This window comes from Glycine max, chromosome 13, assembly GCF_000004515.6.
Source record: "Glycine max cultivar Williams 82 chromosome 13, Glycine_max_v4.0, whole genome shotgun sequence".
Lineage (NCBI taxonomy): Eukaryota > Viridiplantae > Streptophyta > Magnoliopsida > Fabales > Fabaceae > Glycine > Glycine max.
Genome location: NC_038249.2, coordinates 391,966 through 398,901, shown reverse-complemented (window position 1 = coordinate 398,901; position 6,936 = coordinate 391,966). Strand labels below are relative to the sequence as shown.

The 6,936-nt window shown below is 34.0% G+C and overlaps 1 pseudogene; it reads left to right on the top strand.

Moving 5' to 3' along the window:
• The first annotated feature begins 4,065 nt into the window (after positions 1–4,065).
• On the top strand, positions 4,066–6,487 carry LOC100779406 (50S ribosomal protein L11, chloroplastic-like; annotated as a pseudogene).
• Positions 6,488–6,936: the final 449 nt, after the last annotated feature.

Here is a 6,936-nt window from a genome sequence, read left to right as displayed (position 1 = left end):
AAATTGATTTAATTTTTGTGACCTTTTGCTGAACCCCGATCACATTGGCATGATTGGAATTTAAAAATGATGTCTCTTTGATGTGGACCCCAAAAATAACACCATTTTAGCCCTTTTAAAAACTGAATAGGTATTTGACCCCAAATGTTAAAATTGACTCTGTCTTTGAAATCTATATTGAATTGTCTTCGATTTAGAATATAGAGCTCTACATTTGGACCAACGGACGTGAACCTAAGAGATCTCAAAATAACACTATGAGGAGCTAACAGGGAGATATAGATAGGTAGGGGGAGTTTATAGTTGTTGATGCCATAGTTGGGGTTTGGGGACCCAATTATGGGGTTGTATGTTTGTCCATGTTGCATGCTAGTTTTCAAGAAGAAACTATGTTTTAAACTTATAGGATACGATATATTTGTTATTGATGAATAAAGTCGTGAATGATGTTGTTGTTGTTGTTGTTGTTGTATCGATTGGAATTTTTGGGAAAAGTCTTAATTATAAAGGAGACTTTATCCAAAATTTTATATATGTCCTCTTTATTACTTTTTTATTAAATTTTAAATGGTCTTAAGATTTTGCTTTGTATACTACAACTCTTCTCTTTAATTTAGAAATTTTCCTAAAATATCTGTCTCGTTATATTACAAATTATTTTTATATGTGATTTATGTTGTCTGAAGACCTGGGGAATGTGAATCTCAAGCATGAGTTTATATGTATATATGTGGAATGCGATTGCTTGTGATGTTGATGACATTGAGATGAGATGATGTTGATGTTGATGATGTCATTGAGATGAATGTATGTTGTGTATGTACATAGGGGTGTAGTGACCTTGTCTAAATATCCCTGGAGAGGGAAGAAGATTGGTTTAAAAACTATAAGCATCCCTAGAGAGGGAAGAAGATTGTTTAAAATTTTTAACTATCTAGGGTCAGTGTTTTGTTGGAGGCCATGTTTCATATTGCATAATTGCATGGAAATAGTATAAACTTGTTCATGAGGAAAAATCCTAGTACTTGGGGGGTATTTCACTCGGTTTGAAACTTCCTTGAGACTCATACTGATCAACATGTGGGGAGAGTGACCTGTGCTCGACTGGGTGACCTCGATAGTTGCTGCCAAGTTTTCCTGAGTGAGAGTGTCATGAGGGCATACATAGGCTATTTTCTTTCGAATGGTACCACATAGCATTTTAGAGTTGAGTTAGTGTATGCATCATTTTAAGCATAATTGATTTAAATTGTTGAAAAGTTGTTGACTAGTTTGTTAAGTGTATGTTGAATTGATAGATTATTGAGAATGATTGCGATTATTTGGTATTGTTTTCTTTCTAATTATTTTCTTATAATATTCGTTAATCTTTTACAATAAACTCACCCTTGCATTTTGTATCGTGTGGTTGGTACCTATGATGATCTTGAACTTTCGCTTGTGGGAGCAAATAAGCAGTAGTAGGGGTCTTTGGAGGGAGGTATTTTGTTAGAGCATCCAAGCCAACTTGATAACGTTGGAGTTTCTTTTGGGAAAGTTGTGTTTTGTTATCAAACTCTTCCTTAGTTAGTTTCTTGATGTTATGATTGGGCATGTAAATTTCAAATTTAGATAGATGTATGATGTATAGTGGTTTAATATATGTGTATATACATACGTGTTTATGCGTTATTTGGTGAATGTACACTTAAAATTGAAATTTTGAGTTTTGAGAGTAGTGATATCGTAGTGACGAGGCGAGTTGTTATACTTTCAACTACATTGCTTGAATATTTGCTTCTTCATTGCTTGAATAACTTGAAGTACTAGAAGCATTCTCATCCCTTGCTATGTAAGCCCTCTTTTTCTTACTATGACTTTTTGGCTTCTTTTCTCATCCTTGTTGTTTCTTTAGGAAAATGGAGCATACAGAGGATCAAGAACCAAAGTCCATCAAGGATTATCGACAAAGAAATGATTTGCCAAAATGGAAAAATGCAATTGAGGCAGAATTAGACTTATTTTCTAAGCAAAAGGTTTTTGGACCTATAGTTCGTACACCTAAAAGTGTAAAGCCAGCTGGATATAAATGGGTTTTGGAGAAAAATAATGTGAGAATGGGAAAATTGTGAGATACAAAGCATGACTTGTTGCATAAGGATTTTCACAAAGACCCGATATTGATTTTGAAGAAAAATATTCACCTGTACTAGATGCAAGTACTTTTTGATACTTAATTAGTCTAGTTGCACACGAAGGACTCAATTTACATCTAATGGAAATTGTTACAACTTACATGTATGGTCTCTTGAGAATGACATTTATATGAAACTCCCTGAAAGATCCAATTTGCCCAAGAAAGCATGTTCTAGAGAATAATACTCAAACAAATTGAATAAGTCTCTTTATGGGCTAAAGCAATCAGGATGAATGTGGTACAATCATCGTAATGAGTATTTGCTAAAGAAAGGATATAAGAATGATCTCATTTGTCCATTTGTTTTCATAAGAAAATCCTAAAATGGATTTTCCATAATTGTTGTTTATGTATATGACATAAATATCATTGGAACTACAGAAGAACTTCCAAAATCCATAGATTGCTTAAAGAAAAAGTTTGAGATGAAGGACCTAGGAAGGACAAAATTCTACTTGGGATTACAAATAGAATATTTAAAGGGCAAAATTTTTGTTCATCAAGAAACTTATATAACAAGGTGCTTAAAAGGTTCTATATGGACAAATCACATTCATTGTGTACTCCAATGGTTGTAAGGTCTTTAGATGTGAACAATGATCCTTATAGACCTAAAGAAAAGCATGAAGAACTACTTGGTCTCAAAGTACCACATCTTAGTGCTATATGAGCATTAATGTATTTAGCTAATTATACACGATCTAATATATCATTTGCAATTAATTTATTAGCAAGATATAGTTCTTCACCTACATGAAGAAATTGGAATGGAGTGAAGCACATACTTCGTTACCTTAAGAGCATTATGAACATGAGCTTGTTTTATTCAAATGTTTCAAAGTTAGATCTAATTGGTTATGCATATGCAGGTTATTTGTCAGATCCTCATAATGATATATCATAGACATGTTATTTTTTTACATGCGGTGTTACAACTATTTCATGGAGGTTTGTGAAACAAACCATAGCTGCTACATCATCCAATCATGCAGAAATTTTAGCATTACATGAGGCAAGTAATGAGTGTATTTGGTTTTGATTCGTAATTCAACATGTGCAAGAAAATTGTGGTTTATCTTCAAGGAAATGGTGTCAACGATTATATTTGAAGACAATGTAGCATGTATTGCTTAGTTGAAAGAATGAAACATTAAAGGAGATAGAACAAAACATATTCTACCAAAATTCTTCTTCTCTCATGATCTTCAGAAGAATGGTGCTATAAATGTTCAACAAGTTCGTTCGTAGGAGAATCTGGTTTATCTCTTTACAAAGTCGTTGCCAAGAAAGACTTTTGAGAACCTAATTCATAAGATTGGCCTTTGTTGTCTTAAAGATGATTGTCTACATGAGGAGGAGAAATAAATACATTATGCACTCTTTTTCCCTTCGCCATGGTTTTGTCTCTTTGGGTTTTTTTGATAAGATTTTTAATGAGGCAGGTGATAACGTATCGAATGATGCTTTCTTTTCCCTTCACTAGGTTTTTATCTCATTGTGTTTTTTCCTAATAAGATTTTAATGAGGCACATTCTCAAATAATAAACATCCAAGATAGAGTATTATGAATAATCTAATTGTGATTCCATATTATATATGCTTAGGATATTTCCACATTTATATATATTATTAAGGTTTAGGATCTTTCCACATTTATATTTATTTTTTGTAAACTCTCATATGTCTTTTATACCTATAAATAGGTTATTCTTGTTGGAAAGAATACATAGAGTTCTGATTCTGGTCATAGTGTTCTCTTCTCTACTTTTCTCTCTATTCTTATTTTAGTCAACAACTATTAAATTTTTATAGAGACTAAAATTAAATTTTGAAATAATTTTCTCTAGAAAAAGAAATAGGCATTAAAAAATAAGGCCCCGCCCCATTAATACAAGATATCGTTGAGAGTTTTTACAGGCCTCACTCGGGAGACTATAGGATACGGCTTTTTATCCGAACTGAACTCTTGGGGAAGGGAATTCCACCCACTCATCGTCTGCGAAAGAATCAATGGCATCTACTCTCTTCGCTTGCCCGTCGTTGTGTTCCTCCTCTTCTTCTATATTTTCTACTTCCGTCAAATTCTCCTTAAACCCGAATAAAATTTCTCTTCCGTTCGCCGGAAACAAAAAACCTCTTTCAGCTCCAATTCGAAGGCGGTTCAATGTCATTGCTATGGCTCCCCCTAAACCCGGTGGGAAGGCCAAGAAAGGTAATTTCCTCTCTCGTCCGTTATATATTTACATCACACTCCCTCACCCAAAATTAAGGATATTTTTTGTTTGGTGTGTGCAGTGGAATTATAAAGCTGACTCTTGAAGCTGGGAAGGCTACACCTGCTCCTCCCGTTGGCCCTGCTCTTGGTTCCAAGGGTGTCAATATTATGGCTTTCTGTAAGGATTACAACGCTAGAACCGCCGACAAGCCCGGTTATGTCATTCCTGTGGAAATTACAGTCTACGACGTCAGTTCTTAGCTCTGCTCTGCTCTTTTTATCTTCTTCTTTTTTTCCCTTTCCTGAATCGCAATTTGCATCATATGTTTTACTTACCTTACCCTTGTAGGATAAAAGCTTTACTTTCATATTGAAGACCCCCTGCTTCAGTTCTACTTCTTAAAGCCGCTGGTATGCTCTCTAGCCTCCAAGCTGTTTGATATTATGTTGTCCTCTGTAGTATAAGTTTGAAGGTTCAAAAGTATGAATTATTTTAGCCTCCTTTTACTTTACTTTTCAATTTCCTGTGATTTTAAGCTGGATTTGTACATGCGAATTTCTTGTATATTCTAGTCTAGTGTAATAATCTCACCAGTTGAGATCTGTTACGAACCAAGAATCACGAATACAAAATAAACGATGGATTTTATTGAGTTGTATGAAAGGGACTGAAAATAGGAGAGAAATCTCTCCTCCAATGGTTTACCTTTCACAAAGAGCCAATTTTCAATTTACAAATGAAATAATAATACATCTCTCTAAATCCTTCCATCCTTCTTCCCTTATTTGTATCTAATTAACCCCTCTAACTAATTAATATCCTAACCGTCTTATCTAACTCCCATTCTCCATCCTTATCTCTAGGACCAGGAAGTCAGGAACCAAGAACAGAATTGAAAAAGAAAAGAGACTTTTTTGAATAGGATGAAAAGAACAATGAATAGGAGAGAAATTTCTCATCCAAGGGGTTCCCATTCACACAGGGTCAATGTTCCATATACAAATGACTCTAACTAATTAATATCCTAGTCTCTTAACTAACTCCCCCTTCTTCTTATATCCTAACAAGATCTGATTTAAATTTTATATTTTATAATACTTTACATTAATCCAATAATGTTATGCAATGTCTTTCGTCTCATATTGCATAAAATTTTCTCCTACACTAGAAACAAACGAGTTCTTCTTTGTGAGGGTTTTATTTACTTATTTGTTTATATTGTGGTTATACAACGATGTGTTCTTAGCTATTACACCCTTTGAGTATTTTGGACTAACCTCTTGTCATGGGTTGACTTGCCTTGGCCACAAGGGGTGCTTTTAATGGGTGGAGAACTCTGCGTTGCAGTACCTAAAATCTGTCTATACGGATTATGGAACTAAGTTTGTCTTTCTTTGTGTGAAATTTTATTATCATTAACTCATGATTGACTTCATATAGGTAGATATCGGTGATTGTAATAGCGTTCCTAGCATAAAATGAGTTTTACTTTCGTTAGCTGAAATTCAGTTTTTGAGCGAGTAGTCTAGCTTCGTTATACTCATAATCAATCTAAATAAATAAACAAAATGCAAGAGACATGTTAAGGTTATTATTTTGATAGAGCATCTGGCATTAAAATACTCTACGCCAAGCTTATTGTGTTTTTCAATTTTCAAAGTTTCAAACCGTCTAATTATATTGATCTGCTATTTAGGGGTGGAAAAGGGTTCAAAAGACCCCAAGGCGGAAAAGGTAGGAAAGGTCACGATTGATCAATTGCGTACAAGTGCTGCTGAAAAGCTACCGGACTTGAATTGCTCGAGTATCGAATCAGCTATGAGAATTATAGCGGGCACTGCGGCAAATATGGGGATTGTGGTTGATCCTCCTGTTCTTGAACCCAAACAGAAGGAATTTGTGTAGAGAAATTTCAGTTTGGCCGAGTGTAAAATCGCCCAGGACATATTTACTGACTTGTTTTGTCTTCTAAACAGCAAGGGAAACAGTTCTTTTTAGTTATTTGTTATTTGCATGAATGATATTTAATTACATAGCATATCATCATAAAGAGATGTGGCAACTAGTGTTGTTCACTGGGTCATTAACATGGAAATTCAACTCAAACTAAATTAATTTGGTTTGTTTCGAATTAACAAGTCAGATTAGGTCAAATTCAACCAAACAAATCAGATTTGATCATTAAAAAGTGAATATTAAATTAGTTAATATAAAAAGTTGAAATTTTGTAGATGGGTTTCAAAAGTGAGTTAAAAAGTGAATTTGTTTGATAGGTACTTTCCTCTCTTTTTCTCATGTTTGTTGTTCTCTGTCTTGTGTTGTTCTCCACTTCTCCTTGAGTGATATGCCCATTTGGATCATTTTTACAAACTTTTTATTAAAATGGTTTGATTCTAAAACAAATTAGTGGCATGGGTCTATTTTTTACTAAGGCAAAGGTGAAACAACTATTTTGACTTGCTATTCTATTGTCACGTATTTTTTTGGTTTAGAAAAATTGAGGAAAGCTTCCATGTAAACCCCCAATTTACAATTGTTGGTTTA